The sequence below is a fragment of the Mirounga angustirostris genome, unplaced genomic scaffold (genome assembly GCF_029215605.1).
Source record: "Mirounga angustirostris isolate CCGP_5_RB_7025 unplaced genomic scaffold, mMirAng1.0.hap1 SCAF_11, whole genome shotgun sequence".
Classification (NCBI taxonomy): Eukaryota; Metazoa; Chordata; class Mammalia; order Carnivora; family Phocidae; genus Mirounga; species Mirounga angustirostris.
Genome location: NW_026991719.1, coordinates 100,047,313 through 100,074,850, shown reverse-complemented (window position 1 = coordinate 100,074,850; position 27,538 = coordinate 100,047,313). Strand labels below are relative to the sequence as shown.

At 44.5% G+C, this 27,538-nt stretch overlaps 1 protein-coding gene across 1 annotated transcript in view; it reads right to left on the bottom strand.

Annotated features, from left to right (window-relative positions):
- GRIA3 (glutamate ionotropic receptor AMPA type subunit 3) overlaps positions 1–27,538 on the bottom strand; it is a 276,653-nt gene that overhangs the window by 247,003 nt on the left and 2,112 nt on the right. The window lies entirely within an intron of this gene.

The following is a 27,538-nucleotide window of genomic DNA, read 5'->3' as shown; positions in this document are numbered from 1 at the left end:
GAAATTCAGCTCATCTGTGTCTGAGCTTCCCAAATTCAGAACTAATAAGGCCCGAGTGAGGAGCATTTTATCACTTTGTACAGTAATTCACAAACCTTACTGTATGTCTAGGTGATCTGAGGCATTTGTTAAAATGCACATTCATAGGTCCTGCTCTCAGGGGTTGGGCTTCGGTATCTGCATTTTTAATAAGCACTCCAAGGGATTCCTCTGAGAAATGCTGATGAAGTGTTTCCATTTGGAGAGGCTGTTACAGCTGTCAGGCCACTAAGAGTAGAGGGCCTGGCTTCTTGTGCGAAGCTGTAGATCTACTGGCATGAAGGAGTTAACTCATCATCTCAGAGCAATCTTGCCGCATATGGAAAGTTTAGAGAATTTTGACTTTTAGTGTCTATTTTCTCTTCGTTTGTCCTGAGATAATTCCAGAGAATGGCTTCAACCAGTTCTCATTCACTGCTCTGAAAGCTAAGAGTGAGCGGAATGCTGTAACCCTGTGTTCCATAGGATAAAAAGCTCTGTGTACAGGAGGGATGGAGAATTTACTGTTGGCATTGGCTTTCGTGACTAAGGTTTTAGATCCAAGGAAACAGAATATGGAATTCATTATTAAACTGTGGTTTGTCTCCTTTGCTGGCTTGATTTTTTACTTCATAGTAGGAAGAGCATGACCTTTAGGGTCAAACCTATCTAAATTAACATCCCAGCTTTGCCCTCTTTAGTGGCATGACCTTGGGGGAAATTCCTTAACTTCTTTGATCTTCTCATCCCTTTATCTGTAAAGTGTGTTTAAAAATAACAATCTCATAAGGTTGATGGGGGTATTAAAAGAGGCAACTTATGAAAAGCACTTGGCCCAGTTCCTGGCACATGGTAAATGCTCACTAAATATTAATGCTCCTTCACAGGAAACAACTAATGCAATTCTGAACGTGTGTCTCTACCCGGTCATTTGTCTGAGCAAATGGCCCTTTGTCTGGACACACCTCCACTTCTCTAGGCTTCAGTTTCCTTATTGGTAAAATGAGGCTAACAAGGATACCTATGGCATAGGTCCATTGTATGGATTTAAATGACATAATGCATGGAAAAGCATTTAGCAAACGCCTGGCACAGCATGAGAAATGAATGTTTGTAGGTATTATTACTGTTTTATTATTACTCCTCATTCTCTCCTTGACACTGCAAAAACTCCACATACTAATAGAACAAATTGTGTTGTTGCTTTGGATGGAAGACTGTTGGGATGATTTCTTATTTTTATAAAATGTTATAAGTAATTATTAGTTTGTGCCAGAAACCTAAATATAACTTTTGGCACATAATAGCAAACTCTTTGTCACTGGCACCATACCACCTGGAACTCTTGACAAATAAATTGGCATTTTGTCGATTGTATTTAAGCCTGAAGTTATGACAATGCAACATAGTGAAAATGACCTCTCAGGGTAGTATCTTAAAGGCCAAAAAGATAAAGATGTTTCTAGAGAAGTAAACATTCTGAGTTTCAAAATGAGATATCACATTATTCCTTGTAAGAGCAGAGCATTGGGATTTCTCATTTGAAAATAAATGGAAGACAGGGTAGTTTGCAATCTCAAGGTAGAATTTTTTTTGCTTTTTATATAACAATTCTGGTGATGTTTACTCACTTTAAAAATAATCTAGGTTGTTTCTTTTCCCAGGGACCTTAGGATCAGTTGTTTTACCTAGAACAGACTTTCACGGTCCCGTCATTCCTAAGATGGTACCTTTCACTTAACTACATGAAGTCCTTCCAGGGCAGTGCTGAATCATCAATGAGAGATAACTTTAGGTACAGTGTATTGTTAGTCATGAGTAAATTTTATTTTCTTCTCTTAAAAATTGGTAAACTTTACATGGAGGGTTTAGCAGTTCTCTAGCAACTTGAATACCCAAGTCTATTAATTTGAGTGTTCCAGTCCCTGACAACACTGGAAAACAGAACTATATGATACAATAAAAATCAGCCCACCAAGCAGATTTCTGAACGCTAAAGTGGTATGTGGTGCTTGTGTGTGTGTGAGAGAGAGACAAGAGGCAGGGGGAGAAGGAGGAGGAAGAGTGGGAGAAGTAAGAGTGGCAGTCAGCTGTTGTCCTGTTGTATGTAAAGGAAGAGTTTTTGAATTTTTGACAGAGATTTGGGGGCCTGTTGACTTAGCCCCTGACTCTTAGAGCTTTGGGTGAGTCACTGAATTTCTCCTATGAGAGGAGGGATGATAGTATATCACGCCTTGAAGAGACACGGACATGTTTATGTTCCATGGATCAAGAGAACTCCTTTGTGTGCAAGGTCTTTCAAATTCAGATATTCTTTGGTGATAAGCAAAAATACAAAACCTCAGCTGCTTTTTTATGTGGCTTGCTTTGGGAGCGGCTTGAGGATCCTTATCCTCACTCTTGACTGGCTTCCTTCGCAGAGACCGGCATTTTCTACCTTGTACACTCACAGTTTCCTTCTTTTGACCTTCTCACTACCAACATATATTTATTGTGTGCCCCTTGGATGCAGGCAATGCATCACTTCCCTTTCATTAGGGAAAGGGAAACTTATTTATTTATTTATTTATTTATTTATTTATTTATTTATTTATTTATTCATTTATAGGGAGAGAGGGAGAGAGTGCACACTCGCATGCGTGAGTGGGTGGGGGAGGGGTAGAGGGAGAGGGAGAGAGAGAATCTCAAGCAGACTCCACGCCCAGTGTGGAGGTCAATGCGGGGCTCAATCTCAAGACCCTGAGATCATGACCTGGCAGAAATCAAGAGTTGGACATATAACCAACTGAGCCCCCCCTGGTGCCCCAGGAAAGGGAAAATTCTTATTCAAAGGATTTGAGGACATGGCTTTTAAGGCATGGATTGTCAATCTTTTGCCCTGGGGTCTCAGGCAACTCTCTTGAAGGTGTCCTGTATAGTACCTGAGGTGTGTGTGAAGGAATAAGTATCAGTAGAAATTGTATTGTAATATTAGGCCCTTTTGAATGTCTTTAAGTGATGTTATATGGAGACTCCCAGGGTTAAATACACCCCACAGTCAATTTCTGTGTAAAGTATGAATTCAGTATTAAACTGTTATGTATTATTTGTAGCTCTTTGTTGATGATGTTGGGGAATTCTTATGGTTGATCATAATGCCTTCACTTGGCTTAAAAAATTGTTTAATTTTCTAAATATCCAAATTAAATGGAACAAGGTGAATGATTTCTGACCCGTATACATTTTTGAAAGACTAATATTAAGCATAAGCAACAGGATATTGTTCTAGAATGTACCTTGTATCTATTTTCAAGAAAGGCACAGTGTAGTATCCAAGCATGTCAAACATATGTATTCTCAGATAAAGACTGAAAGCAAACACAGATTAAATATGTATAAATCAGCAAAGGCCCAGCTTTATGAAGTTCATACATGCATATCAATTACTGGAACACTAAAATAGACAGGAGTAGCTACAAATCCTTCAATATTAAAAATATCACAATGTGTTGAAGTCAAATAAAGGATCTTGGGTATATCCCCTTGACTCTGAGAACCACAGAATGTTAGATATGGAAGAAACTTCAAATATCATCCTGTTTAAACCCCTCATTTTACTGATGAAGAAACTCAAGCCCAGAAGGGAGAGGTCAGTTTCCTGATGCCACAGAGGAAATAGGTAAAAATCAGAGAAAAATCCAGAAAGTGCAGTGTCATAGAAGCTAAGGAGAGAACTTTAAGAGCAGATAAAACCGGTGTGTCATCACAAAGAGGTTGAGGATGAACCACTGAAAAACTGCCCTTGGATTTGGCAAGAAGGAGACCACTGGTGAACTCAAAAGAGAAATATTGGTAGATTGGTGAGAATAGAAGCAGACTGTGGGATAGAAAATGGAGGCAACTCAGATGAGAAGAATTGAGAAAGCAAAAGGAGGAAGATGGCCAAAAACATGGCAGGGTGAAAGAGTGATGTTATTTTTATATGGAGCTTTGAGCATGTTTTGAAAAAGGTAGAAAACGAGCCCTGAGCCCCAAATTTACCATGTTTCTGCAATAGAAAATAAAAAATTGTAGAGTTGATTGGTCCCTCCAAACCAGCACTGCCTCCCAAAGCAAAGAACAGAGTAAGCCCCAAACCCGAACCTGACCACATTCAGGCTAATTGTGCAGAAGAAGGGGCCCAGGCCAGAATTTAAGTGGTGGAGACTGGCCAGCCCCAACCTTCCTCTAATTATCTTTGATTAGCATATGGACTCTGTACCTTTCCCTAAACCTAAAACTTGTACTAAACCCATAACATTTCATTTGTTAATAACTCTCTTCTCCCATAGTAAGATTGAAATATATGTTGGGGACATTTTTTCAAGAAAGCCATTGGGTATGTTGACTCCTAGTTGGAGCTAATTAATTAGGGAAACCACTCTGAATTCCTATTAACTGGGCTAAGTTGGACGGGCTTGAAATCACGGTCCCTCTCAAATTATGAACATAGAACTGGTCTCTTTGTGGTTGTAAATCTCGATCAAGGTCTGGGTTGGCATTTCAGTTGCTTATTAGTTGATATTCTGGCTGGTGCTTGAGTCAGATATTGGGCTAGCTCCATGGATGGTTAAGGCAACTTGAAGGTATTACTGGTGGCTGCAGACGTGTGCATCAACACCATTCATATGCGTGGGTGCAGCAGAGGCATAACCAAGCAAGGACACATCAAAGGCCATCAATCCAGGGCAACCCTGTGGATCTGGGGCTGAAAGCATATTGAAATCAAGTATGCGGCCATTATGGCTTTGCATGACAATCACATTTAATTCTCAACAAGATCCCTGTGTAGTAGACATTATTATGCCCATATTACAGTTTGGAAAACTGAGACTCAGGTTAAGAGACATGGTAAAAAGAGCAGTTAAGTGGCAGAGGTGAGATAGAAATCCAAGTCTGACTCCAAGTTGCCACACATTCTATTAGGCTCCCATTATAGGTGCTTCACCCTGTCCTCCATTCCCATTCTGTATAATTCTTCCCTGTCACTGAAGCCTATTTCACTCTTTTCAAGAATTCTGTATATTTGAGCTCTTTCCTATTAAAATCTGCTTTCATGATAAGATCTGCTATGAGTCACGTGTATCATGATATGAATTTAGACAGTGCCAACTCTTCCAAAGGGATTTGTATCTGATATATTTTCAGTGCAGAATGAAAATCTAGGCCTTCTGTCAAAGGGGCTTCTGGCATCAGTGAGCAGGAGGAAAGAGCTATTTGGGGGCGAGGGTCAGAGGACCCATCCCAGCACCTGTGACTTCCAGCCAAGTAAGCAGCACCTCTTCTGCTTATATATAAAGCTGGCACTAATCCCATGCTTAGACTGGCTATGTTTGGACAAAGGGAAGCCCGGCCCTGGAGGGAGATGGGAAAAGATGACCTTTAAGGTCCTTTCCATCCCAGAGATTCAATAAGCCTATGATTCAAAGACTCAGAGGGGTGAGCAATTATCTAGCGATATCAACTGGGAGAGACCAGACCAAAAAGAAATCTACTTTCTGACTCCAGTGGTCGGAGTTGGTTGCTCAGAAACACCCCAAAATAGCTCAAATCTTTGCTTCATTTGGTCAAATCATCCTCTGAGTATCCTTGCTGCTCTAGGGAGAATCAACTTTCATTAAAAGTGGGGGGTGGGCTAAAATCAGGCAAGGTTTAATGTTGGAAAAGCTCTCAGAGCTTATTTACTCCAACCCTTTCATTTTAGAAAGGGTGGAACTGAGACCCAGAGAGGCCATGGTCTGTTAGAGACAGAGCTGGAGCCGGAACCCAGGTCTCCTGGCTCCCAGCCCAGAGTTGTGTTTAACGTACCCCAATGTCTGGTAATATCCTTTTCCAAACTCATATTTTCATTCAGTCACTGGTAAAGCCAGAAAGATATAACCACCAAAGTGAGGTTTAGCAAGGGAAACAACTCCCTCTCCACTCAATCCCATCCCACTAGGGGCCTTTTCTTTTGAACAACTTGATACCCCAGTAAATCCCTAGGCTTGGGATGCATATATTTAATTAGAATCAGCTTTTACTGTTTGCTTTTCCAATCGAACTGGCTCTGAGAAGCAGGAAAGAGGCTGGATTTCAGTGGTGTTTCGTGTGTGTGGTGGCTTGGCCTGTGGGTTGAGGGGAGCACTGAGCCCAAAGCAGCGTGACCCGGAGGGTGTGTCCCAGCAGAGTCCCTACCTGGATTACTGGTGTGGATGGGGGCCTCTGGGGCCCTTACCTCCTTTTTGGCCTTCTCTTGTCAGCACGATTGGGTGGACTGGTACACAGCACTGAGGTGACTGATCCAACGACTAGCACCCCACCTCCCACCTGAAAATCCAGGCTTTTCTCCTACCTGCCTGCAGCAGCCTGGGCTTGATTTGCCTGCTTCAGCTTAGTCTTAATGGCAGTGACACGTGCAGACAGAACATGCACTTAGCAAGGAGCAAGCCCTGCTGAAGACGAGGCCTAATTCTAACTCGCACAGCAGTTTGAGCAAAGAAAACCTCCTACAGATCTGCAAGGAAACAATAGGTCACTTCCAAGGAGCATGTGGTTCAAAGCGAAGGCTCTGGGGCCAGGAGCTGTGCTCACCTTCAGCCCTGCCACTTACTAATTGTGTAGCCTTGGGCAAGTTACTCAACCCCTCGGTGCCTCAGCTTTCTCATCTGCGAAATAGATCTAAGTCAGAGGGCTGTTCTGATGATTGAAAGAGTAAATATATGTAAATCACTTAGGAGGATGCCTGGTACGTTGAAAGCACCCTGTTAGCTCTCCTCATTCCCAACACCGTCCCCAGCAGTATCTACCACAGGAGTCTTAGGGAGAACAAACAAAGGTGGGTTCCTCTGCAGTTGTTTGAAACCGCTGTTCTTTTGGCTTCTGGAATTTGGGGCTAATTAAAACACTGAGGTAATTCCCCCTCAACCGGGTATGTTAACATCATAGTGATTCCTTCTTCTCCAAGCTCAAGCTGAAAATCTGTCTTGCGTAGATAACCTTGCATTCACATGCGTTTTCTCCGGAGAGGAGAGCGGTCCTGTTGCTGCAGCAGAAGCGAATACTGCGCTGAGTGCAGAAGAAGTGAAGGGCCCTTGTAACTAAAGTAGAAAATTAGCGATGCTCTTGCTAGCAGTTTTAAAACAAATGGATTGAAAGAGATTTCAATGACTACATGCCTAACTTGGAGCTGCACTCGAAGCATTTAGTAAACATGTCATTCCAGTATTGAAAACAGCATCTAATCAAAGCATGCTTATAATTAGACATCACATATAATATCTCTCAAAATTAGGTTCCGCCAGGTAAGATGCCGTTCCCTGGAATGCTGAAATCGGCTGTTTGTTCGGCCTTTTTATTATTAAAAAGAACAGGTTGGGGGTACCAAGAGACTCTCAGATCAATGAAAGCACTTAATTTTAATTAGAGAGAGAGAGGAAAAAATACAATATGTATGGGTAGCCTGTACAGAGCACCTCGTGCTAGTAAAACCTGCCTCAAAAGGTATGACTCTATATTAATTTAAATCAGACAGACATTGGCACTGTGTTCTTTTATTTTTCATTAACATTTTGATTTAGAACAACAGATTGCTGCAGTGAGGGGACAAGAACGGCAGCCAGTGAGCCATCTGCCGAGCATCTCACTGAGGACTCCACTAGCGAAAGAAGCCAGTGACTCTGGAATGTATGCAAGAGGGACACACACCATTAGCTAAGTGACAGGATGAAAGATGGGAAACTTTGCCGGGTCAGAGGAGACAAAGATGGAGAAGGCAGAGCAGAGCCCATTCGGATTGGAACTTGAAAAGATCCGAGTAATGGCAGCAAGCCAATAGGATGGTGCTCTGTGGTGGGTTTGCTCAAAGGGATTTTTTTTTTTTTTAATCACATGGGATTCGTTTTCCAGATCAGTGAAGATTTGCCCCTTTCAACACATGCACTCTTGAGCCATTTGAGATGGAAATCTTTCTAAACTGAATTCCCCTCTCCCTGCCTTTTTAAACACAGTAGAGCACTAGCACACCAAGGCAGGGGTGGGGGCGGTCTGCCTGGGGTGCCAACAAGAAGAGGGTGCATTATACGTATAGGGTTTAAAGACAGTAATAAACTGTCTAAAAGTCTGCCTCTTATTACCACCGGGGATGAGCCACTCTGAACAGTATCAGTGAAAAAAAAAATACTCCTCCCAGCTGGGAAGGACCTCTCCCCATCACCCCTTCCCCAGTGCAATTAAATCAACACAATTCCACTTTCTATTGGAGGATTCTGGGTCTTTATTGGGATCTCCAGTCCCAGGACTGGCTGTGTCATCCGTGAGGCTATTTGGCCTCTCAGGCCTCTCTGTCCCTGCCCTAAATAGTCCTGGACTGCCGTACCTTCATAGCTGCTGATCCTGCAGGCTGTCGCCTCACTGTCAACTGTCACAGTTCAGTACGCCCGCTTCTAGGAGCACCCCATTTCTCATATGCTATCTTCAGTAACCTAGGAAGTATTGAATGTTGTCAGCCTCACAGTGAGAGAAGAGATAGAAGGCTATGAAAATAGATGATTAAAAGCACAGTAATCTGTATCTTCTGCATAATAAGGCATGGAGGTGTGGGATGCATTGTAGAAAGTTTTTCTTCAAAAATGGCTAAAATAAAAATAGCACCCTCGCCCTGCTGAGAGATGTGTGCTTCAGTTATCTGGAAAATTAGCTTATGTGGAACCACTCATTCCTCTGCAGTGCTAGTTACATGGAGACAGCATGGTGAATGGAAAGAGCTCAGTATTAGGAGGCGGATTTGGGTCCTATCCCTGCCACTTACTGGGAACAACACATTTAGTTCTCTGGGCCTCAGTTTCTTTAGCCATGAAATGGGTATTGCCTTGCCTCCCTTACTGTGAAGTGGGTATTACACCAGCCTGCATCCACGCATGCTCCCAGTAAAGTGCACAGGTCACCGTCTCTCTCACCCTCCTTCATACTGGACCTGGCACATACCTTCAGGAATGATCTCCCCTTCCTTCCTTCCTTCCTTGATCCATTAATCTCTGAAGGCGTGTCTATGTTCGTGCATGTATGCCAATTAATTACTGGGGTCTTTCCTCCAAAGATGGAGGGCTTCTCACTCAGAAAAGCCTAAGAAGAGAAACTATCTTTAGGTAACCTGTGTAAGATGAGCTATGGGGACCCCAAGTCAAAGCGGACCCTCTGGTCAACTGGATTTGCATTAAGAGAAGCTGAGTCTCCATGCTAGCTGCTCTCATCTCCCCCCCACACCCTCGAACACACACCCATGCAGCAGAACACAGGGCTTGCAGAGCAAAGTAATGATCCTTTATTAACCTTTCTTGCAATTTCATCAACTTTGATGCCGTTCCATCTCAGCTTTGTCTTGTTATTTTATCTCCAAAAGGCACTTCCTCCTATCTTGAAAGTGAGTTTGGGCTTGACCTGCCTCCTTCCAGCTACGCACACTGAGGCTGAGCCTCTCTCTTTGCCGCCCCCCACCCCCACCCCGTGGTGCTCACTCAGAACCCAACAAGGGAGGAGCTAGGGACCACTGTAGGGGTCTTGTTCTCGCCACACAGTTCAACTTCACACCCTGAACAGGGAGGGGACATACTGGTCAGCACCACGAGGGGATGAGCTATGTCAAGGAGTTAACTTTTGGATCCCACCTCTCTGTCAGCCTCCCTATAGGATCCCCATGGGCCTGGCTGGCTCCACAGGGGAGTGAAAGTAGCATCCATCCAAGCAGTGTGATTTAGAGGGTGACCCAAATGCCACCAGAAATAAATTTCTTGTGGGCCTATGTAGTTTCCAGAAGGCCCCTACTGAATTGTGAATATGCTGTTATTGGGACCAAAATGGGGCGGGGGGAGGGGGGCGCTGAGAAGCTGAATGACTCGCTACTCTTAAAAGTGACCGTCTTGCTCATTAGCTCAATATTGATTGATTTAGTGGTTTTGATTTGTAGCTTGATTCTGTTTAGTGACGAGTAGAGAAGTGTGCCCACTGGTGGCAGCATTTACTGCATACCAGACGTTACACTGAGCATTTGATGTGAATTCTCCCTATCAGTCCTCATTGTCACTTTAGAATGGAGGCAGGTTTGTGACTGTCTTTCCACAGAGAGAAACCGAGACAGAGTGTTGAGGTAACTTGCTGAAGGTCACACAGCTGGAAGTGGCAGACTCTGTGTTCTAACCCAGGTCAGCTCAACCTTTAGAGCCCACACAATGCTGCCTCTAATATTTGGAGCCCAAACTTGCCTACTGCACTGAACAAAACCAACCACCCATAGAGAACCAGTTCTACCTCCGTACAAGGCAGCAGGGGACTTGGGGGAGTCGAGGAACAGGCCACGAAATATAAATTCTGCTGTGGAGGCGGGTCTTGAGTGGGACATCTTGGTGGAGTCTGCGGCATCCTCTGAGCATACTGAAGGGCTTGAGCTGCTGAGCAAGGGAGGGCAAGGAAAGGTGCAGAGCACCCCCAAACTCTCCAGTGGAACTTTCTGATATCATTTGAATTAAACCAATTTGAAGTTAGAAAAGGACCTTTGGGGTCACCTAGTTTAGTGCCCTTATTTTACAACTAGGAAAAAGGGAGGCCAGGAGAGAGGTGGTCATATGGCTAGTTCGTATCGGCAGGGCAAGGGCAAGGGCAAGGGCAAGGTTGTGTGTTCCGTAACATATCGCCTCCCTTATATGTGTGCAAGAATTGAACTCTGAACAAACCAGAGACTTCAGCAACTCAGTTCGAGCCAACCACCTCTAAATAGCCCCTCTTTTTTTTTTTTTTTTTTGCTCGCTTAATTGGAATACATGATCACAATCCTAAGACCATGTCTTCAGGCTCATTGAGGGAGGCTGTCAGAGGACCTAGTTGTCCTCACTGATTTTGAGCTCAGAGAGTAAAGATGTCCCCACACAGCATGAATGGACTGAAACTTCTCAGACTGTATTTACATTCTCAGCCGGCATCAGCTCTGGGCGAAGGGTTCCATATGTTTACTTCCCACTTGGTAAAGTAGACCTGCCTTTGACTTGTCCAAAATTGGTTCCTTTACAGCTTCCGGGGGGAGCCCCTCGTTCTCCACAAACAGGGCTTGGCGAACAAGGTCAGTTCACCTTTCCACCCTTCTTGTTGATTTCAGATTAGGGCCACTTCCTGCGGATGCAAGAGGCCTGATTTCGGCTTGCCCTCACTGCCTCATTTGAGGCACAGCAACCAGTGATCTCTGTAGCATGATAGAGAACTTTCTAAGGGCTTTCTCCTCCCCTCCCGCCAAGGCAGGGAGGCCCTCTCCTCGGGAGCCATGCAGAAGACAAGGTGAAAGCGAGTTGCCTCTGGCAACAGGGTCTCCTTCAGCTGAAGGGAGGAAGGGGGGGTGGAGCTTCAGGAGTGGGGGTGGAGGGTGAAACTTGATGGACTCTGTCCGGGCCACAGGGGCAGCTGGGTAAGGCAGCCACAAATCTGGAGCTAAGAATACTGAGACCTCTTTCGGGTTCGTCGTATTGACACATTTCACACTACATTTCCTAATGGGCCGCCTCGTTGGATAGCGTTTTTAGTCACCTTTGGAGTCTGCTATTGAAAAACCCCTTTCTTGTTTCTTTTTAAAATAACCTTCTGTTGGTGTTGAACTTGAAAAGGTTGTCAGATGGAAGTGTTTATGTGTTCTCATCTCAGCTAAAATAGAGTAAAGATGAAAGTATCCAACACATATATTTACTGAGTACCTGGAGGGATATAATTCAGGGGATGCAGTGATATCTGAGCTGCCATCAGTGATGTAGCTCTTGCTTGACGTCAGCTGTATGCGTGCCAGGGTAAAATGAATGGTCCTCTGGCTGTAATCAATCTACTTCATTCCAACAATTGGCAATTGTATTTTCAAGCAACTGGCAATTTCATCTGCTTTACCAAGTTCTCCAAAAACACACAACTGAGGACCGATTGCAAGGATAAATATTAACAATCAAAGAAAGGCCATCTGCTGCAGCGGTCAGTGCTGGGAACAACAGAAGTCCCTTGGGAATCTGTCCAAATCTGAGGGCATACTCATCCCACCTGACTGAGACCCACCCCCCATCACCTTCCTGCCCCTTCACTCTCCCTTTCCTGGAATGAGGTTGGCATTTAAAAATATAGCAGAGCTCTGCTAGATGCAGCTTGTCCTTGCAACAAAACTCCAATTGATCAGCTCCTACCTACAAGGATTCCACAAATAACTACATCTTTTCCTCATCCCCTTTGAGAGAAAGGCCAATAAATAAAGAGTTGCAGTGATCGCTTTAGGACTCCGCTCAGGAAATCTGGAGACCTGAGTTCTGGTCTCAGTTCTGTGACTAGCTCTGTGATCTCAAGCTCTCTCCTCTCTGCAACCCTGCTCTTCCGCATAATAGTCAGATGTCGGGCTAGGTGATCTCTAAGGTCCCATCTGTCTATAACAGTCTATATTTCCAATAGCGGGGGTTTAGTTCTGGAAACCACTCTCTAGGCGCAGTATATTCCTCCTAGTCTCCTGCACCTTCTGCATCTCCAGGCCTACTGACAACAATCACACGTGACGTCTGACTTGACATACTTTGCAATCATATTTACTTCATGGTTTTCAAAACACTTTCACATTCATTCTCTCATTCGATCTTCATAAACTCCCTGTAAGGTTCCCAGCTCAGGGATTAGTATTCCTGTTTTGTAGATGAAGCAACTATGACCTAGACAAGTAAACTGACTTCTGCAAGGCCATAGGGCCACATAAGAGCAGAGATGGAACAAAGAACCAGGGCGTTCTGACTGCAAGTCTGGTGCTTTATTCGTTTGATGGATATAATACTCATAATGGTGACTAACATTTGTTGAGTGCTCACTATATACCAGGTGCTTTCTTCATATTTTCTCGTTTAATTTTTACTGCCATCTTATGAGGTGGACGCTACTATTTTCCCCATTTGTCAGACAGAAAAACTGAGGCTTGGAGGGGTTAAGTGCCTCACCTACGGCTGTACCACCAGAAAGCAATGGGTCCATGACCTGAGCCCGGGCAGCCTGACTTCTGAGCATAACCACCATTGCTATACAGCCTGTCTTGAACTATTTAACATGTACCTTAAGAGAGGATGGAAGGTCAAGCTCTGGCTTTGGCTGCCCTATCTGGGGGAGGAATAATGATCACTCCAGAAAGGCCAAGGCAACTCATTAGTCAGCAAGTATTTATTATTTGCTGTGTGTTCAGACCTGTGCCAGGACGGAGATATTACAGGAGGCAAAGGTGTAATTACAAACCTCAGTGAATTGGGAATCTGGCTAAATGCATAAAACTGGGTAATGGTTATATAAAAATCATGGTATATATATGCCATAAAGTGACACTATGTGACACAATAATTTATAGGCATTAAAAAAACAAATTTTTGGAGAACATTTAAGGACTCTGGAAAAATGGTCCCTATATAATACAGAGTAAAAAGGCAGGCTACACATCTCTCTACATATGATAAAACCCAAGTTTGGGGCGACTTTTTACTTTACTTGGATGGTTTTTCTTATCTATATTTTTGAAGTTTTGTTTTTTTTTTTTTTAACGATGAACATGAGTTAATTTTCCATTTTAACTTGTATAATCATAGCAAAATATCCTATGCTTTAAAAATCTGGTTGGGATACTATGACTTATAAAACAATTAGAGAAAAAAGAGAGCAGCAAATGGGAATGTAATAAACCTTGTGGTGCTGCTTTAGTACAACACTCTGCTGGTTAGGTTGCAAACCGTGGTGGGCAAGAGCCCACTCTGGGAATCTGGCCGTCTAGACCCTCAGCTTGCTTCTGCCACTAGGGAGCTGCCACGCATCGACTCTGGCAAATCTCTGCCCCTTCCTTGGCCTCACTACCCTCATCCACAAAATGAGGTAGTTGGACTAGAACTACTTGCTCTATCTCCAATAGTCTGTGATCTATAACAGGCCTTCAAGACTTAGTTTGGCTCATTTGTGACTATAAATCAGAGGGTGGTAAGATAACAGGCTAACATCGGAGGCACTAGAAGATACCATTACGTGTGGTGCCCGAAACTCGTGCTTTCCTGCATTTCTAATTCACTTGCTGTGGATTTATTCTTCCTCTCTGATACCTACTTATAAAAGACAAGGCTGTTATTATTTTCATACATAACGTCATGGCATCACTGTGAAAGTTAAAACAAAAGGGATTATGTTGGGAAGACAACATAGAGAAATGCCAAGAAGGAGAAGACCCGCACTATGATCTCGGTTCAGCCATCCACTGGCTGTGTGACTCTGAGAAAGTGACTTAGCCTCTCTGTTCCTCAGTTTCCTCATCTGAGAGGGGGAAAAAAGACCAGTGATCCCTTGAGGCCACATAGCAGTTGGCTTGGATAGGAAATGAGAAGAGGAGGTGATGCAGGCAGAGCAAGGGCACCCTGGGGTAGGAAGGAAAAAAAACTGCTTTTGGTCATCACCCAGGTTTGGGCCTGCTGGAGACACCATGCTGGCAGATCAGCCCCAGAATACAAAGGAAGAGAGGGTAGGAAAAGGACTGCATGGCCCTGTGGTCCTCAGCAGGATCCTTTCTAGTGAGTCTGTGCTTGTGGAATTAGCTAGTTAACCTTTGCTCTGGGGAGAAAGGAGGCTGAAATGCTGGAAAATCACATTAGCAAAATTTCTCTTTTAACCTCTTCCATATCTCCTTCCTTTGCTATTTTTGGTCTGACTTAGGCAAGCAACATCAAAAGAAGAAAATCCATCCACTCAAACTGATATGCTCTCAACTTCCATCCACACATCACCCTTAATTAAAAGAACTCAGAAAAATCACAGCTGGGAGAACTCAACTGGCACCACATTTTTCCTTGTCTAAGTGGAGATTCCAGGATCCACTTTTCCACTCTCCCACTCTCCACACATGAAAATAGACTTTACATTTGACGAAAGGTTGTTCTTTCCTTCGAGCCAGCAAGTGCCAAGGTTATCACATTACTATCCATGCTGCTTTTCCCCAAGCATATCTAGTTCAGATTTAAAAAAAAAAAAACAAAAAAACCCAGAAGGGAGCATGTCCTTTTAGACAATTCCACTCAACGGTGGCATGATTGAACCTAGTGGTATGTATGCACTGGCTTTTGGGGTCATCAAGTCAATTCTCTCTCCTTTGCTTTGCCCTAAAGCAAATCCCTTATGCCCGAGGCAGCACTGTGAGTACTCAAAAGTGACCCCATCTGGCCTGGTTTCATCTACAGACCCACAGAGGGTACACACTAGTTTGGAGGGCTTGAGGGATGGCCAGAGATGGGAAGAATCTCTTCCACAGTTTGGTTTTGACTAATTCTATTCCTCTCCTCCACTTACCAACCGCCTCAACACTCCATGTTAATGACAGCTACCATTTATCGAACGCTTACTCTATGCCAGGAGTGACGTTATTTCACATGGATGATCTGAGTCAATCCTCACAGCCACTTTATAAGTCAGTTATGATTATATTCATCTTCACTCTGCAGATGAGGAATCCGAGGCTCAGAGAGGCTAGGTAATTTGCCCCAGGTCACATGACCAGGAAGAGGCAGAGCCAAGATTCAAATGCAGGCTGTCCAATTTAGAGCCATCCTTTGTCCTCCAGTTGCTCCCAAACTAAGTAGGAGAAAGAGTAGCCCCTGGCTCGGGAGAGATAGGTGCAGAAGCTAAGGGCCAGCAGTGAGTGCACACAGAGCTTGGCAGCTCTGGGTCTCTCTGTCCAGGGGCAAGCTCAACTTTCCTCATTGTCTTTTAATCCTTGCGGTCTCCAGATCTACAGGCAGCAGAAGGAAGAATGGGGGACAGGAAGAGTTGGGACTGACAGAAACCAGGAGGTCAAAGGACACCGTTGGTAACCCTTGCACAAAGTGGACTGAACTCTTGGAAGAGGCTGTGATATTTACTCAAAGGGTTGACTGGACTCAGATGTGCCAGAAGTGGGTCTCTGTTGAGCTGTCATCATCTGGATGGCAAGAGCCTAAAAGGATTAGACTAAAAGGATTAGCAAATGCTCAGTGTCACTAGGCAGCGGGAAGGACTAGGGGAAGATGAATGCAACGTGTGTGCTCCAGGGTACTGCGTGCTCTAGAAAAGAAAGGGGGGTACAGAGTGCCTGTCTCCTCAGTTCCCTGGGCTCTTGTCTCTGGGACCCATGGAGGAATCTCCCTCCCTAATGGGCCAACGATGCCCCCCAAAATGAAGGGGCTTCCTCCTGGGAGGCCTGGAGCACTTCCTTGCTTCTTTTCCTTGCATTCCTCAGCGGGCAGCCCCATGTCTAAGAGAAGCTCTAGGGCTGAAGAGCCAGTCCCCTGGGAGCTTGGCCCAACTGTTTTCTTCCGAATCAACCATCAGAGAGACACATGGATGCCTCCTAGGCCTTTGGGAAGGCAGGGGGTTACTTGTGTACTGTTTGCTTAATGGCTTGTCACAAAAGAACAGAAAGGATCATTCATTTTTGGGATTGGAACTAGTTGGACTTAGGGATGAAGAAGACCATTTATTTGGGAGAGAAGACTTGAGGTCTTCCCTTGAACCCATAGTCCTTAGATGATGCAGAAAACTGCATCTCTGAGTTCTTTGACCACAGAGTGTATCTGAGTAGCTGTTGTTCCCAAGAAGCAAACTGGATGGGTTTGGGAATTTGGATGCATGGGTGAGGGATATAGAAGGTCATGGTGGTGGGCTGGTGATCTGAAAGAATGCTGGGATGGTTTTCTTGGCAGGAAAAAATAATCTTGGGTTTGGGGAAGAGCCGAAAACTATAGAAAGGCTCAGAGGGCAGCTGTTCAGGAAGGAAATCTGGTCCCTAAAGTGACGAGAGATTTTACTTTCCAAATGAAATGAGGTTTCTGTTTTTAGGACAAAAAGCTCAAAGGATTTTAAACTAATGATTATGTTGATAATAATAATATCCAATATGTGCCAGGCACTATTCTCAGTGCTTTATGTGGATTTGCAAATTGTCTCATTTTGAAACTCTCCACAACCCTATGAGGTGAAGACTATTATTATCCCCACTTTATAATTGGGAAATCTGAGGCACAATGAAATTAAGTGAACTTGCCCCAAGCTCTCACAGCTAGCAAGTGGAAGAGGTGAGATGCGAGCCAGGATAAGCCACAACTGGCTAGAAGCCCTGTCCATTGGTTTCAAGGATTTATTAGTTGGATCATAGTCTTGAAAAGCCAGAGAATAGATGGATATAAAGAGAAGTTTCTAGATGTAGATGAAGAATTTGAGGGGCTTTCATTTTGGATGATCTTTCCTCAGTAAGAAATGAAGTGAGACTGTTACTAGAAGAGGAGGTGGGAGGGATTAGACAAGAGGGAATGGTAGATGTAAAAAATGGAAGCCTCCTTAGAGATCATCCGGAAGAACCTTCCCATTTTACCAAAGATAAAAACTTCAACAGAGAACAGAGTGACTTGCCTGAGGTCATCCAGGTAGATCTCCTAATCCTGCTCCATTGTTCATTTCACCATGCCCCTAATCCCCCCTACAGTTTATACTGCTTTCCAAGGCCATAAGAAACATGGTAGCTCAAGTGTTATATTTTCTGTAATTTACTTTATAAGACTTCGACATAAATTGTGTGGTACAGATGTGGGTTATTTAGTCTGAATCTACACCCTGGTGGGGGGCGGGTCCAGTTACTCTTACTTGGAAATACACAGTGCAGGAGTGGTTATCTAGCATTTAAAAATTCCAACCCAGAAGTGGTTCTACAAGCACTTCGGGTATCTTTATCTCTAATGAACACCAGAGGCTTTTAAAATTAACATTAAATTTCTCATTGGTGACCTCGGTAGTGTTCAATATATGTTGATTGGCTAGAAATATGGTAGAGGTGATCCCAAAGTAGCAGAAAGAAGATATAAGGATCTAATAAGCTCTACAGTGTTATCCCTTAGAACTGGTACCCTAGGGTTAATTTGTAAATAGTCCTGTGGGCAGCCACTAAGGAGGATTCTTGGTTACTTGCAACCCGCCACTAGAGTATTGTTTGTCTGCCCCAAGTGAACCTGCAGGCAAGGTGCTGTTGGGGCACCTAAAAGGAAAGGCAGCTGGACTTGACTGAGCCTACAGAACAAGCTGTCCAATTAATTTTATGCCTGCTTGCTATTTTAATGAGAAACAGAGTTTTGTCTGAGGCTTACTTTTAAATCTGAGAGTGAGGTTATGGGGAGAAGACCTATAGCCCTCCCTTTAACAATGGCAAGTTACTGATATCCAACAAAACATACCCAATCATCTGAATGACCAAACTGCCTTAGGTCAGTTTATACAGCTCCACACAACTAACTATACGTCTCTATTTTGGACCCAGGTCTAAAGTTAATAAGCCTCTTTCTTGGGGTGTTTGGGAAGCTCCCACCCTGGGTGAATATTGGCAGGGCCGTACTTGACCCGGTGGCCTCCCATTTGTGGAGCTGGGATTTGCATTTACCAGAATCTAAGCAGTTTCCCCTACCGCACCCCCGGTAGTTCCTCTTCTGCCCTGCTGGGCACTTGTTAATGACCCTGTGCCAGCATCCTGCTCTTGCTGCACGCCTCAGCATCGCCGGGAGGAAGGTTAGTCATGGTTAGGCAACCACAAACGGCCACTGGATATACAGTGTATGCACACAGGACCATAAGTGTGTGCACCAAGGGGAGAAAGTTCTGCCATATTGAGGTACCTTGATGGCACATCAGGAGGAGAAGGTCAAACGGTTCTTTTGTGCAGGAGAGATTTTCTGATCTTCTCAATACTTTTAACTACAAGGTAATAGAACTTCCCTCAACTAGCAACTTAGCTGCTAGAGGAAGGGGGATAATGCAGTGTAGATGGCAGAGATTCACACCTTCCCCCAAGGCCTGTTGCAGATGTTCTGTTTGTCCCACGGTGGTTTTTAAAAAAATGGATTTAGGTGTCTTCAGGTGAGGGGCATGGACTCTCCAGATGGCCGCAAGCCCCACCACTCCACACCTGGCCCAACTGACACATTTATGCGATCCACCTGGGCCCTGTAATCATTGGAGACTTCAACCCCTGTTGAAATTGAGTCCAGGCTCTAGAGGCAGGAATACCTCAGCTAGAATCCTGGCCTCACTAATTAGCCAGCTGTGTGACCTGGAGCTAGTTGCTTATGTATGTTTTGAACCACCTCTGATTCCTCTTTTATAAAATAAAGATGAGAGTACCTCCTTTCTGGCAATGTTGGGTTGACTCCATGAGATAAGACATGTGCCATGTCTTCTACAAAGTATGGGTTCAATGAATGATAGTCAATATTATTTCAGCCTTTGTTGATAACAAGGATGGCACAATGAATAACATATAAAGTGACTGCAGTGCATCTGTTTTTTTCACAAATGGGTTGGCATTTGTCATACCACCTAGTTTATAGCATGGCTAAGGACTGATCATTAGCTAACAAGCAAAGAAGAGAAGTCAAAAATAAAGTCATTGCCTCATCTCTACTTACCATTGCAAAGAGCAGTTTTGCTTTGTTTACCTCAGAGACTGTGACTCAATTGAGGTTAGTCTTAGTTCTCTCAAGTCTTGGATTTCCAACCTGAGAGCCACTCACTAATGCTCGCATGGGCCCAAAGCACCTCGCTTGCTTACAGAAGTCACGTATGTGAAAGTGCCTGGTACAATGCTTGCAGCTCAGTGGGTGCTCAACAAATGTTCAGTTTGAATCCACAGATCTCTGTTTGCAGTACCAGGGCTAATTAAACTAGTGATTCCCAACGTGAGTGTGCATTAGAATCACCCATAGAGCTTGTTAAAAAAAAAAAAAGGCCTATCCTTATATTTTCTGATTTAAAACATCTGGAGTGTGACCTAGGAAATCGTATGTTTAACAAACATCTCTGGCGATTTTGATGCAAGTGGTCCAATTCAAGAAATACTGTTTTAAACTAACGAACAAGTAGCTTTGGAGATAACAATGAAATATAAGAATATGTGAGACTCTGTAACAGGTTCTGGCTGACTGTAGATGTTGGCCGCCTTTCTACCTTAAATGTATAAAGGTGTTCACCCACAGGGAGACCCACAACCACATCCACACAATTACTGCTGCGCAGGCTGGGTCCTGTCCCTTCCTGTCTCATTCGTTGCCGGTAGCCTGATCCCTTTCTGGGCAGCTTCAAGAATGAGGTCCCTGTCGCAATAAGTAATTGATTGGCAAAATACATCAGCCAATCATGGATAATTGAAAGGGAACTAGTTTTGATTGCAACAGTTTTAAAAAGGTTTAAAAAATCCTCACCATCCCTCATCACAAACTGGTTTTACTTCCGAAAATATCCCACAGTAATTGTGGGGAATCTAGAGGCTGAGATCATCTGTTGCAGCAAACAACCATGCGTGGCAGAGAGGATACACCCACCACTATCAAAAGGGTGGGACTTGCAGGGTCAAAGGCAACTAAAATCTTAGTGAAGAAACTCCCAGAATTTATCCAGGGAGAAAGTCAAATGTTGCCAGATAGGTGAAGTGTATTTGAAGGACTCTTCCTCATCTTCAAGAGTCCCCCTGTGCTCCCTGACTGCCCACCATCTATTTGATGCCCCCACTTTCTTGGGAAGGTGCTTTGTTTGGGGGCACTTACCTGTCTTGGAAAACTCCTCTAAGGATTCTGCAAGGTAATAGGTGGTAACCTGGTCAAAGAATTCTGGTTGGAACCTCAATGGCTGATAAGGATTTAACTCATTCACTTTCAGATGGTATGCTTGCATTTTAGCACAGGCCTTGAAGTGCCATACCACAAATAGTGTGGAATTTCTAATGGCCGACCGCCATAGGGGGACAATATTTAGGGTAGTAGGGTGCCATTGGGCAGCCTTCGAATGACACTGGGTGAGCTTCTAATGACTTCTCTGGAGGAGTCCTCAGCTCAGATACGTTCGAGAGTGACAGTACCTCCCTTTCCTCCCCTCTACCTCACAGTGTGTTCTTGGCACCAGCCTTGAAAATGTAGTCAATTTTTCAGTTGTTAGGGAACCAGACAGAATTCGAGTTGTGTTGTACCTCTTGATTCTCACCCTGTTTAAGGGGGGGTCAGACAGCTGAGAAGCAAAGTGGAAAGGCAGTTGCCACTGCATGCCAACCTTAACTCTCTCAGGCAGGTTGTTTCTAAAGGGGACACTTTAGGGTGTGGCAAGGAGCCAAGACTCTGTCATCCTGGCTCATGAGCTACCTCCTCTCTCAGCCTGCCTTCCAGTCTCTTCCAAATCCCTACAAAAAGCAACCTTAAGTAGATGCTCTCATCAGACATCTAATCATGTCACCTACAGACATGGCTGAACCGGGCACAGGGTTCCTGGGAGTGTGATAGGGACATCCTTGAATCAGAATGAGCCAAATGTGTCTCTTACAGAACGTTCTTTGGAAGGTCAAGAGGTACAGATAGGGGTAAGAGCTTGTCTGGGAGAGCCTTTTTCTTTGGTAATCACGGTCTCCCTGCTCTGGACTCTTTACTCAAAGTGGTTTGAGAACCAGCAGCATCGGCATCACCTCGGCGTTTGCCAGAGATGCAAATTCTTGGATGCTACCGCGGACCTATTGAATCAGGAACTTCATTTTAACAGGATTCCCGGGTGATTGGTGTGCCCATAAAAGGTTGAGAGGTGCTGTTCTAGAGTAAACTGTGTCCCATGGGGTGAAGGGGTCCTTGCCAGCTCTGTTTCCTCTCCTTAGCACTCCGGAGCTACCATTTAGTGTCTGTGAGGGGGGAATACTGCCTTGTAATCCCTGCATTCTACATGCCCGCTTCCTCACCACCTTACTCCCCCCTATGACCTCCGTCCCATGCTGGTGTACCTCCCGCCGGTGCCCACGGAGGCACCTTCTGATTCTACAACAGCCTCTTTTTTTTTTCTTTTGGTAGAACATATGAAAAGTTCACACTTTTTTAGACTATTTAATCGAGGTATGGTTGACATAAAAAAAAAGTGCCATACATATTTGCCTCCTGAATAAAATGAATCCCTAGGAACTGTGGCTATTCTCCCAATTACAACAAAGGCCAAGTTTGACATGGTGAAGTTGTACCTGCCCTGTGCCTTGGGTGTACTTACACCAAACCCCCCCACGTGCAGGTAGCTTTTTACTTTGGCCTGTAGAGGTCTTCCATGACCAGGGCCAGCTGATCTTTGTTTTGGGTAGAGCAAACAGCCACTCTGTGCATCACGTCCAGAAACACACCCCCTTGAGTATCTTCCCTTCCTTGAAACTGAAGCATTATGGTTCCCACAGTCTCTGGTTTTAAAGCAAATATTCACATTAGGTATACTAACCCCTTATCGGCCACTTTCAGCTAGATTCCTGTATTAGGGTAAAATACTGCCACCCCTAAAGTCGAGTGCAGGCCCTCAAAAGGCTAGATCAAGAACGGGGATATTCTGATAGAGAAGGAGCAGAAAAGTCCAGAGCGGAGAACAGTGCCGAGGTCAGTTTATTGTGGATGGGATACCAGAGTCGGGGACCACTCAGAGACCAGCAAAAAGCCGTGGGCTGGGCAGGCAGAGCCGGCGGGGGAAATTGTGGCAAGAGAAGAAGTAGAGGTGTGAAAGAGGACACATTCTGCCTGTGTTCACCTTTTGCCAAGTACTGACCCCTTTTGGGGGGCTGCTGCCCTGCTCAAGGCTCATCCCACACACAGGCTGAGGCTATTTGTAGCTCTACGTCTGGAGCCCAGACATTTCCCGAGCAGGGAGGGAGTTCCTTATGCGTCTGCACAACTCCCACACTCGTGCTGAAGAACACCCATCGCCCCCACCTAGGGTTTTAATTGCACCCTCCTGTGGACATTTTATCTAATTAGACCCTAAGTATCAGAGCCAAAGGAACAAAGTCAAAATGTGATTTCTTTTAACGGATCAGGTAAGGTATGCAGATAATATTCCTGACCCGCAGAGAAGGTAGAAAGTTTTATGAAAGGTCCTTCAAATCTGTTTGCGGTCTCAATCTGAAGAGCTCAAAGCTAAAGCATCCGAATAAGCATGTTTACTCCCCCAAAGTTACGAATGCTTCCTTCTCAAATTCTGGCCCTCTCTGAAAATCCATGCTGTCTGTTAATCCTTTAACCCACCGTATAAAAATGACAAATCTCTATCCACAAAGGAAGACTAACAACAACGCCTCGGGAGCCTTATTTATTTCCCAGTCTCTTAAAATGAAACCAGCCAATCACTTCTGACTACCCCTCATAATGACATTTCAAAATAAATCCATCAGGAGCCAAAACCAGAACATAAAAATCTCAACCAGCCCCCACTATTCTCTTTCCATCTTGGGGAGTAGGGAGGAAAAGGCAGAATTACAGAAACCTCGGGTAGAGGTCGAAATGGGGGGATGTGGAAAACTAGTTTCATTTTAGGGGGAAAAAGTTAAAATTGCGGAGAGGAAGAAAACCCGTGGCTCATTTGGCTGTAAGCACAGAGAAAGAACAATAGTTCTCTTTGTTCCTTCCACTCAAACCCTTCCTGGTCTCTCCCCCCCCCCCCCCGCCCCCACTTAGTAGATAATAGGAAGCTGCCTTCTAGGGGAGGCAGTACACTTTGCTAGAAGCTCACCTTTACAGCCTGCTGATAGCCATCTATTTTTACGGCCCAAATGAACAGCATCACCTTCCTCCCTCCTCTCCACATAAAAAATAGATTTAAAAAAACCCATAATAAACCTTGTGAGAAGGTGACTTAAGTCTTTGGCACCACAGAGGCAACGTCTTCGTGCCTCAGTGGGCTAAGCCAGCTGGCCAGAGGGGCCAAGAAGTGAGCTAAGCCAGGGAGCTTATTGAAGACTGGCCAGCAGACAGAGGAGAGGGACAGCAGCCGAGGCACAAAGATGGGGAGCTGGGGCGTGGGAGGTGGGGCTGGAGCAGTCGACACTGGTTAGCATAACGCAGATCCGTTTGAGGGCAGTGATACTGCAGGTCTTCACCCTGGGTCCAAAGACTCCGTGAAAGAGACCAACGTGAAAACAAAACCAAACCCACCAAAGAGCAGAGAAGCAGATCAGGGGAGACATTTCCTTTCCAAATGGACCTAAACAGTTAAATGGATCCTGGCAATTAGAATAATTAGATAATTAGATTGTGATCTGTGGGCAAAGAGACGGAAACCTGTCTCAGCTAAGTACACTTGGTAGCAAAACGCGCTCAGTTATAAAGGGAGCGTGTTCTCAGCAGGTATATTTCACGGGGCTCGAAAAAAATATTAATGGAATCAAAATGTGCAGCTGATGAGTTAGATTTAGGCAGCCAAAGGGATTTTGCCTGGGGCTCCATTAGAGCCTGCGCTCCGAAGTCCTACCATCACTACTGCGCCTCCATCAACGGATTTTTATTTAAGCCAACGCGTTCAGAGCACAATTCCATGGTGACTAACCTTTAAGGTTACATTTGCCTTTTCCTTGCTTCTTGCAAACAGTGCGTAATCCACGAGCACATTTGTTGGCTGTAAAGGTGTACAACAGCAATTTTTGCAATGACAGTGCGGAGAGGGAATATGAGATCTGTGTGCTAATGAGCTGACACTGCAGAGGCTGGGGCGATGTAGTGTGGAGTGCGCTACAAGTGCACAGCAGCAACACACGGGAGGGGACTTCAAGGGAAGCCGGGGCGCCTCCCGAGGAACCAGGGCAGCAAAGCCACGCAAATGAGACCCGGCCCTCCCTCGGTGTTTCCACAACCCCCGAAGCCCGGGGACGATCAGATGGGGTTTTTCAAGAACAGCCATGTAACTTAAAAACATGTGTGTACATCTCTTTTTATACACCCTGGTTGTGTGTGTGAACGCATGGATCCTGAAACCATATATGCACACCATCCTCCCTTCTGGGGTCATCTAGCTAAACTGAAAAGTCAGAGAGCAAACGCAATTAATTCCTATGAAATGGGAACATGTGCTTCAAATCAGATGAGTCTCTTCAATAAACTTTAATTCACCTGTGAACCGAGATCCCAAATGAGCCACGTTTCGAAGCCAAAGAGGCTTTTATTGGCCTCTTAAGACAGAACGAAGTTGGAGTCTGTCTTAAGTAAACCTCTTGGGGGTTGTGCAAAAAAAAAAAATTGGTTGCTGGTGAAGAAGAGTCTTTAAATATGCTGCCCGGGATTCATTGCGAGGAAACCTTCTGAATACATTGGGGGAGGGGATGTGGAGCAGGGACACACACAGAAAGCATTACCTTTTGTTTATTCTTCAGGGGTTTGTTTACCTGCATACCTAAGCCCTGGAAAGTGTGTGCCCGCCCAAGGATTGGGGATGCAGGGAATATCACGGGAAGAAATTAATTCTAGGGCTGAAACTAGGAATTCTGAATGGAAACGGAAAAGTTTCTTTAATTTTTGCCTTCCTGTTCCATACTGAACCAGATAGGAGAGGTGGGTGACCAGATTTGGACTCATCAGGGGTTTTCTCCAATTCTCCCTAGGTCTCCAGGAAGGGGCAGGAGAGAGGATCCAGGGTTTCTTCTCTGCACAATAGTGCAATCAGTTGGAAGAATGGAACCTGGGATCACCTGCCAGGCTTCAGTCCTGAACTAGTATTATTATGTCAGCATCTGAGATACATGATCTCTATTTCTCTAGGAAAAAGAACAGTTAAGCCTGGGGGTGGGGGGTGGGAAGATGAGCTACACCTCCAGGGCTCCCATGGACCCTAGAAATGCTTATTTTCTGCATTCAGAGACTATCAGATTGTGGTTGGACTAGTCATCTTTCTCATACTAAGCTTCTAAGCAGCAGCTGCCCGGAGACAGCTTTGGGATCTGGCCCCCATTCAATGATTGTGACATTCAGAGAGGAACTGTTTCGGGGACCAGAGAAGATGGTAGCTTTCCTCCTCTGTCTCTGAGCTGTAAAGTCTGAGAGTGCAACAGGCAGCTGGGTATACATCACTGGTTTCTGGATATTTCTCCTGTGTGTGTCTTTGTAGGCATATATGTGTATCTGGCATAACTAAAAGCAAGGTCACTTTTTTGTTTTGTCTTTCTCGTTGTCCAGTGAGCCACACCCATTATCCCACATTTTCAAGCCCCCAGCCATAACCTAGCCTTGTAAGCTTTTAAACAGAAGTGCTGTGGATCGGGGGTATGGGAGCTGATCAATTTCTTTTCCTTTCCCATGGTTGTTCCTTTATTGCCCTGGGAGGTTAAGACATTAAGGCAACTCAACACTGATATGAATGACTTATTGCCTCAATTGTTCTCAAGCCTGAGCTTTTCACAGGGCAAGGATCATTTCCTTCTTGCTACTTGGTAGGGTTCCGATAGCCCTTAGCAGGTGGGTGTCAATCCGATTTGACCATAGAAAAACAGGACGAAAGACCTCGGAAATCAATCCATTCCTAAGAAGTTAATTGGCACTCTTATCCCAGTCCTCATCAGTGGAAAGACACTAAAGTGAGTTGAAATAGATATTATTCATTATTATTAATAAATCCTGCTAGTTTGATGTATTTGGTTTTAAATCTGTTCTAATTGATACTTAGGAAGCTGCATTTGAGATTCAGCCTCTTGACAAGATCACAGTGCTGCAGGATTAAGAGTCAGATGTGTGTTGTAAGTGCTGTAGCGACAGGCTGGGATTACTGAAATAAGATGCAAAGTATAGACAGACATTTTGTAACTTTCACACTTAGCTGGAATTAATAAGTTCCTATTTTTGTCAATGTCGGAAAGCCAATGAATGTCAAATACAGAGTATCTCAGAACATGTTCATATAAGGATCTGTACCTTCAGCTAAAATTTTCTTAAACCTGCTGAAGTGTCACATTTCTTGCAAAGTACTTCACCCCCATCTCCTTGACCTAAGCCTTCAAATCCAAGGAACCTGTGCCCTTGGTGACCCTTTCAACAGTTTTTGGAAGTCACATATCCTTTGAGGCAGAAGAATTTGAAGGAAGTTATATACAGAGTTTCCCCCAATGAAACATAAATATCATTTCTCCCTTGAAATAAAATTTAAAAAACCCAAAATGCCAAACTACACCAGCCGTAAAAGCAAAACATATTTATGCCATCATCAGCCTCACTGTTGTGAAAACTTTTAGTAAAATAAGCTTAGATGAAGAATTACCAGTCTTTCTCATAAAACATTCCATTCAAGAAAACCTGTGTCCAACAGGCTATTGGTCATTTGGGTTCCCATGGTTTTACTTCTCAAAATGTCCCCTTTCCAGAGGAACAATCAGAGCACAACTAGGTATTTCAGAAATGGCTTTGGGGCTGATGAAATTCCTCCCTTTTGAAATTCAGGTTTTCTGCTGCAAGCTTCCCCCCTCCCCTCCACCTTTTGCCCTAAGAAGAATCAGGGTGGGGGGGGGGCGGTGAACAATACTAGGGGAGGCAGAAGTAGCTTCCCAAATAGTAACCCGAGCACTGTCTTCTCCCTTCCCTTCAGTTTGCCAGGCATTCATCACTTGTAATGGGTTTGTCTTATCAGTTCCTATCAGAGCTCTCTTAGTAAGAAAGGTGATATTATAGGACAGAATGAGGCCAGG